A 15,533-nucleotide genomic window follows, 5' to 3' on the forward strand; every position below is an offset into this window, starting at 1 on the left:
GCCTTTCTTCAAGCAAGAGTTTGTGATTTTTCTTGTGATCATGCATTTCTTGAGACCGACTGCTCCTGAGGTCGAGGAGGGGAGCTCTGTACTTCTACCAAGTCTCGTCGAGGTGTCTGAGCAGCGGCGGCACTAGCCTCTTTCATCAAATGTACCTTTCGGGAGACCTTCCTCTTTCGCTTGCGGCTCTCTTTGGAAGCGCCACCATTCGCCATACTGCACAAAGAAGAAGTCAGTTAGTTCGCTAAGATTGAGAGACTAGAGATCTAAATTATACCGATTGCAGGACCGAAGTCAGAAAGTTAAAGCTCGTAATCTTCATGGGAGATCAGCCGCATCATCCACCATTTCAGTTCGGCCATGATTGCATCTAAGCACGAATATTTATGGGTGGCCGCCTGAGCTTTTAATTCCTTCACCATGGCGTCTTCGTCTTATTTAAAGTAAGCTTCTCAGGGACTTGGAGGACCAAATAATTCTAATTATGTGGGATCCCCTCAAAGCCATTTTGATCCTTTCTCTTAAGGATGAAAAACTGATCCTTCCAGTTCTTCAGCGAAGAAGGGAGATAGGTGAAAAGCCTGCAGTTCGTCTTTGCCTGAAAAAATCAGAATTCATCATCCTTTCTTCGGGTAAGCCGATGAAGCTCGGCAAAGACCCTAACCGTGGGCTCCAGTCTCTTGGCTCGGCAGAGACCTCTGAAGGCTACTAAAATCCGCTAGGAGTTCGGATGCACTTGAGCTACCGAGACATGGTGGAATTTCAGGATGGCCTTATAAAATCCATCCAAGGGAAAACAGAGCCAGGACTTCAGCTGCTCCTCGTACACTATGACAAGATCGCCTTCTTCAAAGAAGTGATCGGCCCGAAGATCGCCATGGCACCTGATCAGTTCAAAAGAGTCGATCCGCAAATTGTATTATTGACTTATAGATTGGAGATCAGTCTCTCTAAGGACTGACGGCAGTTCATCAACTGGCAGGCTCTCCTTTCTCAAAGACATTCCTCGCTTTAGTCTGGTAGCCGGACCAGTAACTGGAATGATGGCTGTGCTGGATTGCCCGTTTGGTCTAATCGCATCGCCTTCTTCCGAGGTCCATGAAATATGGACGGAAGGCGGGGTCGCAGCTCTCTGACCCTCGGCACTACTAATTTTCACGAAATAAAAAGAAAAATTGATTGGAAAAAGATTAAAGCTCTTACTGGAGTGTTAGTCGGTGCCAGAAAAACTTGAAAAACAAGAGAAAATTTGATATCGATGAGAGAAATCTAAAAGTGGCATGATTTGCGAATGACTAACCCCCTCCCTATTTATACCCACTAGTGCATTAAATCCTGCATTGATAAGCAAGATCTGACCAGTGCCCTGAGAAAATTCCAGAAGCACGGAAAGGAGATCAGATAAAGGAGATCGGTTTATAAGTTCGTTTAGCGGATTAGACTGGACACAATTAAAAGGGATCGAAAAATAATGCAATAATAATACAAAATAAATATTCAAATAAAATTTCATTTCATTTCCAAAAGATTAGATTACATCATTTGGGCGATCTCTCAAGATCAATAATTATAAGTATCCCTACACAATAGTCTACCAAATTCAGACTACTTCCGAACTCAAAATGTCGCACGATGGGCCTATGTCAAAGCCTAGTCTTGTGGCTGAATCAAAGATGTGTTTGATCAGAAAGCCAGCCACAAATATTAGATAGATGTGCAGCTCAGATAGGGTGACTATGACTCTCATGATATTGAGCAGAGTCATCGCTGATGTCATTGACCAGAACCGAGCTACAGTCAGGACGCCCGATATGGTTGGGAGCCAAATAAACTTCAAGAGGCGGTCACCAACATCAAGATTGAAATTAGCAGCCCTCTTGTCTGAGATTAGTCTACCAATCGTACCGGTAAACTGATTTGAGATCGGCACAGCCGTCACTTTCGATCTTGATTGGTAAATTAGTTCAGTTCTCTCGCTATCATTAGATGACGTTCTCATAGCTCTCCGATTGCCGGGATCATAAATTTTCAAGCGAGGGGCGAAGGAAATAGTCGGAAAAACATTAAAATGGTCATCATAATTAGAATTATCACCGGAAAAGCTAGAATTGGAGAAGTGGTGCATTAAAAATAAACTAAAAAAGGAAAAAGTGAAGTGTGAAAGTGATTTCCTATTGCTGCATATATATAGGGCCCTAGCATTTATTGCGAAACTCAAAATGGGCTCATCGGTAACCGAAGAATTTATTGCTTTGACCGATACAGGTCAGATTGAGTAGGAGGTTGGAAAATAGTGAGATCGAGAAATAAAAAAGACCGGATGCAAAAGAAGATAGAGATCAGAATAACAATCTTAAGATGGGTCAGTCACAATAAGATTGGAAGAAACAGGGGATGATCTATAGAGATTGGAGAACGCAGAGGGGTTAAATAAATTTCAGTCAGAACTTTCAATTAACTCCCTTCACCGTCAGATCCGAGTTAGTTAAAGCATTACAGGCATGATCAGATCCTCACCACACATCTCATTTGCAAGGATGCCCCCCTAGCCGCCAGACGCCAAACGGTTAAAGCAACCCTGTACATCTTGATCTACACCGTTGAATATAATTGTAAGGATGGTGTTAGTAGTATGCCCTAGAGCATATCATTTAGTATGTATCTTGTACATATTTTATTAATAAAAGGCATTTCCACTTTTTCGTTTACATAATATATTTATGTGTAATAGAAAAGGTCCATTGATATTTTGTTAGAAATTCTATTCTTAAGTTGTTAAGAATATGAGTGACAGTATTTCTAGTACAAAGTATCATAAATAGGTTCACAATCGAGGATACTTCATAATAAGGACATGACTTATCCAGAAAGATTGTATTCATGTTTGTTCCCAAGTTATTTATATGAGATATAAATAAGATGGAATAGTGAGTCTCATGCCATATGACAAACATGATAGGCACTTATAAACGATAAGTAGGCCGAACCAGTGACACTTATGACAAGCGCATGGAGTTTACTCTTGTCAATGTTTTGTCATAAATCATATCAGTGCATATAATCTTTAGACCTGAGATAGCACAGTTATCTTGTATATAGGTAGTTTGAGTTTGATACTGCTTTCATACTTGTACTGTGTATGGGTATATAGGCATGTGTTGGCTCCTACTAGTTATATATGGAGGTAGGTGTTGATCAAGATGGAATCTGTTCCTCTAAGTAAATAGAGATAAAATCCTATGTTCATTTAATTATTCTTGATGTTTCAAGTTCCTGACCAGGACAGATAGATTTATTCAGAAAAGAGTTTCTGATGAGAAAATCTTTTTAATCAAGAACTGGAATTAAAAGAGAACATAATATTCATAGCAAATGGAGTTTGACATAAACCATGACTCCATCTTGAGTTGGGATTTTGTAACAGAGAGATTCTAGTGCATGGTAACATATGATTATAGGTTCATTTAAGGTAAACCTTATTACTAATTGGGTGGCTATCGCATGCTATGCTAGGTGTTAACCATGGTCTATGAGGTTCTTAAAATGATTTAGAGAAATCATTTATGGTAAGAAAGAGTTCTGATGATATTAAGAGTTGATATCATGTCTCATTGCCAATTAGTGATGAGCCTAGTAAGTCACACACATACACAAGTTATCACCTATTTAAATATGATTTAATTAATTAATTAAAGAGTTTAATTGATTAATTAAATAGGTTTGGTTTGCAATTAAATTGCAAAGTCCCTAGCATGACTTCAAACCAAATCTAGATTATTGGATGTATAGTATAAGTTAAATTTATATTTAAAGTGTTTAAATATGAATTTAATTAATGAGAAATTAATTAATAGAGATTCATTAATTAATTTATATTTGATATAAATTGATTAGAAGAAGAGAAATAATTAGTATGGGTTGAGAACTCAAAATTAAGACACAGGGGCATTTTGGTCATTTCACAGTGTGACACGTGGCACCATGAGATGGTGACACATGGGATTACACATAAGCTTGCCAAATGTTTTTTAATCATGTAAGATGATTAAAATTACGATTAAATATAAGTTTGACACTTGGCACAATGTGATTGGGTCACTTAAACCTAGAGCTAATCAAAGGGTGACATGTGGCAAGGGTTTAATGTGTTAACCTAGCTATATAAGTGTTGTTATGAAAAAGAAAAATAACCAGCAGCCACTCCTCTCCTTTGTCACGCCATTTTGAGGCTCTCCATCTATTCTTCTTCATCTCTCATCAATTCAAAGAGATTAGCCATCAATCTCTTGAATTAAGAACACTAGAAATTATTTCTAGTGTCCTGTTTACATCTTTAATCTCTTAAAAGGCAGAACTTGAATTTCTAATTAATAGAAAAAGCTTTAGAAGCTGTTCAAGGGCTGCCATAGGTGTTCTTGGTGTGGACAAGCTAGAGGGACAACATCTGGTGTCCTGAAGACGAATCTCAAAGGCGTAGACACGCTGCAGTGCATCAAGAGGTTAGTGTAATCGTTCTTGATTTAATCTAGGGTTCTAAAATTAATCTGATTAATTTTAAAATCTTAAATGGCAAATACAGATCCAAAAATATATTAAAAGAGTTTTAATATGTCGTTTATCATTGAAATCAAATAGATAAAAATAAATCTTGCATGCGCATGTGACCCTAGGTGAAAATTTTTGAATTCAATGGTATAAACTTGTGTTTTTCACGCTTCCGTTCCTTCAATTGGTATCAGATCCACTATATTTGCCATTTAGATTGATGTTTATATGATTTAATTGTGTGTTTGATCATAAGATCAAAAGTTCATTGTTGGTTGCAAAGCCAAGGTGGCGGCACAAATGATGAACACCATGGTGCGCATGGTTGATGCACCACAATGGTGTGCAAAGGTAAATGGATGGTGAATGTGCAATTGTTGTATGATCTAAGATCCATTTTATGTCTAATTAAATTGTTTAATTAGAATTTTTATCACACAATTAAATTATGATTCAAATCAGAATTTTAAAAAATTGTTCGAATGTGATTCAAATCTGAATTTTAAAAGTTATTTGAATGTGATTCAAATCTGAATTTTTAAAGTTGTTTGAATCATATTTAAATCTGATTTTTTAAAATTGATTGAATAAAATTCAGATCTGATTTTTTAAAAAATGTTTGAATGTGATTCAAATATGAATTTTTAAAGTTTTTTGAATGTGATTCAAATCTAAATTTTTAAATTTGTTTGAATGAGATTCAAATCTGAATTTTTAAATTTATTTGAATCATATTCAAATCTGAATTTTTAAGTTGAATATGAGATAGTCAATTTAATTTAAGTATGTATGTTTTCTTTAATTGTTAAATAGTGAAATGCATGATGGATGATCATGGACTATAAAAGACCAATGTGATTGGATTTATTTCTTTTATGTTTCTTTGGGATTGTAAATTAATTAATTTATTTTGGGCATGTATTATTAAGTTTGTAATAATTTTTGGGTTGTAATTTCATTTTTTTAAGTTCTTGTAAATTCACCTTGGTATGCCAAGGATTACTATGTAATATTGGATTGCAAGAAGTTCAAGGAGGTCAAAAGCATTGGTGAGACCAGTGGGAGGAATTCAAGATCAAGTGTTGATTATGTACTCCTTCAGCAACTCTTGTAAAATGAATGAATGAAATGCACCTAGGAATGCCCTGATTCAATTCTTGGTGGCTCAGAATTGAATCCCTTAGAAAGTCCATGATCATACCATATTTATTGCTTATCCATGAATGCATGAGATGTATGGGAATGTATGCTATTATATGATATATGCATGCTAAATGGATAATGTGCAAAGTGAGACCTTAATAGTAATTAGGATGACCATAAAATCTTCTAAACAAATGATTAAGTTGGAAATGCTATAATTAAAGTAATTATAACATAGGCCCTCCATTGAGGCAATTATTTTAAGAAATTTTAAATATTTGCATGAGATGCAATTAATTTAAGAGATTTTCTTAAGAATAATTGTTAAGCATGAGATGTTGTAAATATGTAAATAGTTTGGTGGCCAATATTGGATGTACCTGAGGACAATAAAATTATTTGCATAATTACTAGCTCAATGGGATCAACTTAACTAATGCAAGATAAGTCAATAATGGATGTACCTGAGATTTTGAGCATTAGGGGCTAGGTAAAGGATTGAACCTCACATGAGATGTGATGGGCAAGGAGTTGCTCACTTATAGTTTATTGTAATTCCAATAACGGATGTACCTGATGATGATCAATAGAATTATAAGAATTCAATCACCCACTAGAAATCTATCCAACTAGGATTTCCGTTTTCTACTTTGGAAGTGTAGGATTCGCTAAGTTAGTGGGAGGACCAATTTGATTAAAAGACCATAATCATTTTGGTTAATTACACGATACATTTACTAATATATCTGGTTATTTATGCAATTAATTTTCTGATAATAATGAGCACAGAACAACCACCACCATCCAATATCATTGCAAGCATACTTGATCGCAATAGGTTGACAGGACCTAATCTCTCTGATTGGCTAAGAAATTTGAAACTTGTCCTGAACCTTGAACATATAGGATATGTTCTAGATTCAAATGTTCCTGGTCCCTTACCTCCAGAGGCCACTCAATAGGAACATGAAACTTTGGACAAGTGGAAGGAGCATGATATGAGAGCTAAGTGTTACATGCTTGCTTCCATGAGTAATGAGTTACAGAAGCAGCATGAAAACATGCAGAGTGCAAGTGAGATCCTCCTTCAACTACAAGAGTTGTATGGTGAGCACAGTAGGAATGCTAGGTATGAGATATCTAGGCAGCTGTTCCGCATGAGGATGTCTGAGGGACAGAATGTTGGGGATCATGTCCACAAGATGATTCGGCTGATTGAGCAGTTGGAACATCTTGACTTCAACATGGATTTCCAACTACAGACGGATTTGATCCTTCAGTCCCTTCCTGAGTCTTTTGGGAATTTTGTGACAAATTTCCATATGACTAAACAGGAATGCACCTTAGCTGGTTTACTCAACATGTTGGTTTTTGCTTAAAAGAATATGCCGGGCAATAAAGAAAAAGAGGTAGCTTTAATTGCATCTTCTTTTGCTGGAAAGTCCAACAAGAAGAAGGGCAATAAGAAAAAGAAACTTCAGATTCCTGGTCCTTCTAAGAAAATAGCTAAGCAGAAAAGGAAGACCAAAGCTGACAAAGGCAAAGGAAATTGTTTCCACTGCCAATAGGAAAGTGTTTCCATTGCCAACAGGAAAGTGTTTCCATTGCCAACAGGAAAGTGTTTCCATTGCCAGTAAGAAAGTGTTTCCACTAGCCAGAGTATAGCAATCTAAATGAATGCATTGCCATGGTGAAAACCAACTCAAGTTCAAAATATATTTGGCACGTAAGGTTATGTCATGTTGCAGAAGATAGGATTACAAAATTGGAGAAAATGGGGATTCTATCCTCATTGGGCTCTGAGCCTACTCCAACTTGTGAATCTTGTCTTCAGGGCAAAATGACTAGATCACCCTTTGTTGGACAAGGGCTAAGAGCTGAAAATATTTTGGAGCTAATACATAGTGATGTATGTGTTCCATTTAAAGAAGTGGCTAGAGGGAGCTTTCATTATTTTATTACCTTTACTGATGATAAATCAAGATTTGGGTATTTGTATTTGATGAAATACAAACATGAATCCTTTGAAAAGTTCAAAGAATTTAAATCTGAAGTAGAAAATCAAACAGGAAAGAGTATTAAAGCTCTTCGATTAGATCGTGGAGGTGAATATTTGAGTACTGAATTTGATGAATACTTGAGAGAGCACGGCATTGTTTCCCAGCTGACTCCTCCAGGAACGCCACAGCTGAATGGTGTATTTGAAAGGAGAAATCGTACCCTATTGGATATGGTACGTAGTATGATGAGCTATACTGATATGCCAATCTCCTTTTGGGGATTTGCATTAGAATCAGCTTTGTATATTCTGAATAGGATTCCATCAAAATCAGTTTCTTCCATACCTTATGAGATATGGCATGGAAGAAAACCAAGTCTTAAGCATGTTAAGATTTGGGGTTGTCCAGCTTATATCAAAAAGCTGAACACTGATAAATTGGAAAACCGGATCAGAAAAGGGTCGATTTGTTGGATATCCAAAAGATAGTTTTGGATATTATTTTTATTTGCCTACTTCACAAAAGGTTGTGATAAGTAGAGATGCCACATTTCTTGAACAACAGTTTGTTCAAGAAAGAGGCAAAGGAAGGCAAATAGAGTTGGAATTGAAGAATTCTGACCAATCAACAGATAAGATGGATATAGATCCATCTAGTCAACCTATACCCATTGATGAAACATCTACAGCTGTTCCTCGTAGAACAACCAGGGTATCTCACCCACCAGTGAGATATGGTTTCCTTCATGAAGAAGAACAAGAGTTGTTTACTCATGAAGAAGTAGATCATGGAGATGATCCACTCACCTATGAAGAAGCTATATCAGATATAGACTCTTCAAAATGGATTGATGCTATGAAATCCGAGATTGATTCCATGTACAAGAATCAAGTTTGGGATCTTGTTGACCCACCTGAAGGTATTGTACCTATAGGGAACAAATGGGTTTTCAAGAAGAAAATTGGTTCTGATGGAAAGGTAGAGACCTATAAGGCAAGGCTAGTAGCGAAAGGGTTTCGCCAAAGGCAAGGAGTCGACTATGAGGAGACTTTCTCGCCTGTTGCCATGCTTAAATCAATTAGGATTTTATTAGCAATAGCTGCATACTATGATTATGAGATTTGGCAGATGGATGTCAAAACAACTTTTCTCAATGGATACATTGAAGAAAACATTTTCATGGAACAACCTAGGGGTTTTGAATCTCAAGATGGTTCCAAGGTATGCAAGCTAATGTGATCCATTTATGGGTTGAAACAAGCTTCAAGGAGTTGGAACATCCGTTTTGATGAAGCCATTAAATCCTTTGGTTTTATCAAAAATGAGGATGAGCCATGTGTATATAAGAAGGTTAGTGACAGTGCTATCACTTTCCTTGTCTTATATGTGGATGACATACTGTTGATGGGTAATGACACAGGTATGTTGACAACTATAAAGGTATGGTTGTCAAATACATTCTCCATGAAAGACTTAGGGGAGGCAACCTATATTCTTGGGATTCGCATCTATAGAGATAGAACGAAAAGAATAATTGGTTTATCCCAAAGTCTATACTTGGAAAAGGTGTTAAAGAGGTTTAACATGCTTGATTCCAAGAGAGGATTGTTACCAGTGAGACATGGTATCCACCTTTCTAAAGAGATGTCTCCAAAGACACCTGAAGAAAGAGATAAGATGGCCAGGATTCCATATGCTTCGGCTATTGGAAGTTTAATGTATGCAATGTTGTGTATTAGGCCGGATATCGCATATGTTGTTAGTTTGACTAGCAGGTATCAATCCAATCCAGGTTTGGAACACTGGATAGCTGTCAAGAATATCCTTAAGTACTTGAGAAGAACTAAGGATTTATTCTTAATTTATGGAGGTGGAGACTTGCAATTGGATGGTTATACTGATTCTGACTTCCAATCAGATATCGATGATAGAAAGTCTACCTCTGGATATGTGTTCATTTGTAATGGAGGTGCAGTCAGTTGGAAGAGTTCCAAACAGAGCACGACTGCAGATTCCACTACAGAGGTTGAGTATATTGCTACATCAGATACTGCAAAGGAAGCTGTTTGGATAAAGAAGTTCGTGACAGAACTTACAGTAGTTCCTTCCATTGAGTCAGCAGTTCCACTACACTGTGACAACAATGGAGCAGTCATACAGGCTAAGGAACTAAGGTCTCACCCAAAATCCAAACACATAGAAAGGTACTACCACATTATCAAAGATATAGTTGGGCAAGGCGATATAGCCATGCAGAAAAATAACATCAGCTGAAAAATCCAGCTGATCCATTCACTAAGCTTTTGTCACAATCTCAGTTAGACCGACATCTTGAGAAGATGGGTCTAAGGTATTGTAATGAATGGCTCTAGTGCTAGTGGGAGATTGTTAGTAGTATGCCCTAGAGCATATCATTTAGTATGTATCTTGTACATATTTTATTAATAAAAGGCATTTCCACTTTTTCGTTTACATAATATATTTATGTGTAATAGAAAAGGTCTATTGATATTTTGTTAGAAATTCTATTCTTAAGTTGTTAAGAATATGAGTGACAGTATTTCTAGTACAAAGTATCATAAATAGGTTCACAATCGAGGATACTTCATAATAAGGACATGACTTATCCAGAAAGATTGTATTCATGTTTGTTCCCAAGTTATTTATATGAGATACAAATAAGATGGAATGGTGAGTCTCATGCCATATGACAAACATGATAGGCACTTATAAACGATAAGTAGGCCGAACCAGTGACACTTATGACAAGCGCATGGAGTTTACTCTTGTCAATGTTTTGTCATAAATCATATCAGTGCATATAATCTTTAGACCTGAGATAGCACAGTTATCTTGTATATAGGTAGTTTGAGTTTGATACTGCTTTCATACTTGTACTGTGTATGGGTATATAGGCATGTGTTGGCTCCTACTAGTTATATATGGAGGTAGGTGTTGATCAAGATGGAATCTGTTCCTCTAAGTAAATAGAGATAAAATCCTATGTTCATTTAATTATTCTTGATGTTTCAAGTTCTGACAGACAGATAGATTTATTCGAGAAAGAGTTTCGATGAGAAAATCTTTTAATCAAGAACTGGAATTAAAAGAGAACATAATATTCATAGCAAATAGAGTTTGACATAAACCATGACTCCAGCTTGAGTTGGGATTTTGTAACAGAGAGATTCTAGTGCATGGTAACATATGATTATAGGTTCATTTAAGGTAAACCTTATTACTAATTGGGTGGCTATAGCATGCTATGCTAGGTGTTAACCATGGTCTATGAGGTTCTTAAAATGATTTAGAGAAATCATTTATGGTAAGAAAGAGTTCTGATGATATTAAGAGTTGATATCATGTCTCATTGCCAATTAGTGATGAGCCTAGTAAGTCACACACATACACAAGTTATCACCTATTTAAATATGATTTAATTAATTAATTAAAGAGTTTAATTGATTAATTAAATAGGTTTGGTTTGCAATTAAATTGCAAAGTCCCTAGCATGACTTCAAACCAAATCTAGATTATTGGATGTATAGTATAAGTTAAATTTATATTTAAAGTGTTTAAATATGAATTTAATTAATGAGAAATTAATTAATAGAGATTAATTAATTAATTTATATTTGATATAAATTGATTAGAAGAAGAGAAATAATTATTATGGGTTGAGAACTCAAAATTAAGACACAGGGGCATTTTGGTCATTTCACAGTGTGACACGTGGCACCATGAGATGGTGACACATGGGATTACACATAAGCTTGCCAAATGTTTTTTAATCATGTAAGATGATTAAAATTACGATTAAATATAAGTTTGACACTTGGCACAATGTGATTGGGTCACTTAAACCTAGAGCTAATCAAAGGGTGACATGTGGCAAGGGTTTAATGTGTTAACCTAGCTATATAAGTGTTGTTATGAAAAAGAAAAATAACCAGCAGCCACTCCTCTCCTTTGTCACGCCATTTTGAGGCTCTCCATCTATTCTTCTTCATCTCTCATCAATTCAAAGAGATTAGCCATCAATCTCTTGAATTAAGAACACTAGAAATTATTTCTAGTGTCCTGTTTACATCTTTAATCTCTTAAAAGGCAGAACTTGAATTTCTAATTAATAGAAAAAGCTTTAGAAGCTGTTCAAGGGCTACCATAGGTGTTCTTGGTGTGGACAAGCTAGAGGGACAACATCTGGTGTCCTGAAGACGAATCTCAAAGGCGTAGACACGCTGCAGTGCATCAAGAGGTTAGTGTAATCGTTCTTGATTTAATCTAGGGTTCTAAAATTAATCTGATTAATTTTAAAATCTTAAATGGCAAATACAGATCCAAAAACATATTAAAAGAGTTTTAATATGTCATTTATCATTGAAATCAAATAGATAAAAATAAATCTTGCATGGCGCATGTGACCCAAGGTGAAAATTTTTGAATTCAATGGTATAAACTTGTGTTTTTCACGCTTCCGTTCCTTCAGATGGACCTAGAGCCCTCAGATCAAAAGCAGATGATAGATTCGGTGCCTTTTGTTCCCAGCCTTTGAATCCATTTTGTAAGGCGAGACCCTTGACCGTTGGATTAAGGGATGAAATGATAAATATTTTGAACGGAATCCCGACCCTCCATTTTGATTCTCTTTAATTCTCAGACATTAGATTATGTCCTTTTGAATCCAAGCCCTCTGTCTCCCCCTGATAAGATCCTGACCCTTCATTTTGAACACCCATTCCCTATAAATACCTACATGCAATACCAAAAACAAAAGAGAGAGGTGGTGATTATCGTGGATACACACTATACTCTGATTCAGTCTTACTGCATTGCCATTCGAAGCTCTCAAAGTTTTGAGAAACTTTAGAAACCAATTTTCTGAAGTATTTCATCTAAAAAAGCTTTAAATCCTGCAATTTTCATTTTCAGTACCTGTGCACTACCCTGAGAACCCATCTTCACTCCGCCTCATTCCCGCCACTCTAGTATCTGTGCATTACCCTTCGAGCTCAACTTCATTTTGCTTTATTCCCATTACCTTGGGTAAGCTCAAGTCCTTCGGCCGTCCACCTTCACCTCTCTATGATTCGTGGATTTCAGAGTCAGCTCGCCTGTCTCCCCAACTTTCCATAGGTAAGTGTCTAAACTGTCATTTTGTTGAATATCCTTGGTTTGTTTTCTCAAGTTTTCTTTTAAAGTTTTTTTTATATCCAGTCACACTAAATCTCAAAATAGGTTATCTTAGCCCGTAGTTATTTCCTTTGTCTTCTTTTTATTCATTCGTAAATTCCATTTATCATCATTTCATTTTCATTCCTATCGAGAGTATATGTTTGAGTCATTGGCGACTCATAAATACTCTAAAGAATATAGGCAGGAGTACTTTAACATGAGAGTTTTTGGTCTGAATAAATGAAAAATGATAAAGGAAAATAGGTGTAGCAAAGGTCAAATAAGTTCGAAACAAGATTAAGTCAAATAAATAAGTTATGAGATCAGGCCTTGGAACGAGCCCAGACGATAAGACAACAGATCGAGAATCAAGACGAGTTCGGATCTCGGGTGAGCGACTAAAAAGAGTTCTGATAAAGCGATCATGCGGAAGATCGGCAAGGAGTTCGGCTTATCGTCCGCCATCTAGTTATAAAGTCCCGTAGGTTAGGAAAAGTTTTACACAGGGGTTTCCTGTGTCTTCGGTATTTCATTCCCACATAAAAGGGATCAAGAAAGACCCTTTACCCGAATCCCTAGTTCGAAGTTCTTATAAAATGTTGTTCTTATCAATACATTAAGAGATCGGGAGAGAGTTCTTGCCTGAACTTAGCCTAATTTTTAACACAATATATTAAGAGATCGGGGGAGAGTTCTTACCCGAATTCTTAGCCAAAATCTTAAAAAAATATATAGAGATTGGGGGAGAGTTCTTACTCGAAATCCTCTGCTTAAATTTTAACAGAATACATTAAGAGATCGGGAGAGAGTTCTTACCCGAACTTAACCTAATTTTTAACACAATATATTAAGAGATCGGGGGAGAGTTCTTACCCGAATTCTCAGCCAAAATCTTAACAAAATATATAGAGATTGGGGGAGAGTTCTTACTCAAAATCCTCTGCTTAAATTTTAACATAATACATTAAGAGATCTGGAGAGAGTTCTTACCCGAATTCTCTTAGCTTAAATTCAAACTAAAATATACTAAGAGATTGGGGGAGAGTTCTTACTCGAGCTCTCGAATTAAACTCTTAATACACCAAGGGATCGGCGAGAGAGTTCTTCCCAGAGTATCCTCAAAGCACTCATTTTTATAAGACAAAAATTTATAAGACATAAAATATTCAGGATATGAGTGCTTTGAGGAAGACTCTCCATTGGGCCTCAACCTAATATTCAGGATACTCTGGGAAGAACTCTCTCACCGATCCCTTTGTGTATTAAGAATTTAATTCGAGAGCTCGAGTAAGAACTCTCCCACAATCTCTTAGTATATTTTAGTTTGAATTTAAGCTAAGAGAATTCGGGTAAGAACTCTCTCCCAATCTCTTAATGTATTCTGTTAAAATTTAAGCAGAGGATTTTGGGTAAGAACTCTCCCCCAATCTCTATATATTTTGTTAAGATTTTGGCTGAGAATTTGGGTAAGAACTCTCCCCCGATCTCTTAATATATTGTGTTAAAAATTAGGCTAAGTTGGGGTAAGAACTCTCTCCCAATCTCTTAATGTATTGATAAGAACAGCGTTTTATAAGAACTTCGAACTAGGGATTCCGGTAAATGGTCTTTCTTGATCCCTTTTATGTGGGAATGAAATACCGAAGACACAGGAAACCCCTGTGTAAAGCTTTTCCTAACCTACGGAACTTTATAACTAGATGGCGGACGATAGGCCGAACTCCTTGCCGATCTTCCGCATGATCGCTTTATCAGAACTCTTTGGTTTGCAACATCCGATCTCTTTTTAGTCGCTCACCCGATATCCGAACTTGTCTTGATTCCCGATCTGTTGTCTTATCGTCTGGGCTCGTTCCAAGGCTCGATCTCATAACTTATTTATTTGAATTAATCTTGTTTCCAACTTATTTGACCTTTGTTACACCTATTTTCCTTTATCATTTTTCATTTATTCAGACAAAAAACTCTCATGTTAAAGTACTCTTGCCTATATTCTTTAGAGTATTTACGAGTCGCCAATGACTCAAACATATACTCTCGATAGGAATGAAAATGAAATGATGATAAATGGAATTTACGAATGAATAAAAAGAAGACAAAGGAAATAACTACGGGCTAAGATAACCTATTCTGAGATTTAGTGTGACTGGATATAAAAAAAACTTTAAAAGAAAACTTGAGAAAACAAACCAAGGATATTCAACAAAATGACAGTTTAGACACTTACCTATGGAAAGTTGGGGAGACAGGCGAGCTGACTCCGGAATCCACGAATCATAGAGAGGTGAAGGCGGACGGCCGAAGGACTTGAGCTTACCCAAGGTAATGGGAATAAAGCAGAATGAAGTTGAGCTCGAAGGGTAATGCACAGATACTAGAGTGGCGGGAATGAGGCGGAGTAAAGATGGGTTCACAGGGTAGTGCACAGGTACTGAAAATGAAAATTGCAGGATTTAAAGCTTTTTTAGATGAAATACTTCAGAAAATTGGTTTCTAAAGTTTCTCAAAACTTTGAGAGCTTCGAATGGCAATGCAGTAAGACTGAATCAGAGTATAGAGTCTATCCACCATAATCACCACCTCTCTTTTTTGTCTTTGGTATTGCATGCAGGTATTTATAGGGAATGGGTGTTCAAAATGAAGGGTCAGGATCTTATCAGGGGGAGACGG

Source organism: Hevea brasiliensis, chromosome 18 (assembly GCF_030052815.1).
Source record: "Hevea brasiliensis isolate MT/VB/25A 57/8 chromosome 18, ASM3005281v1, whole genome shotgun sequence".
Taxonomy (NCBI): Eukaryota; Viridiplantae; Streptophyta; class Magnoliopsida; order Malpighiales; family Euphorbiaceae; genus Hevea; species Hevea brasiliensis.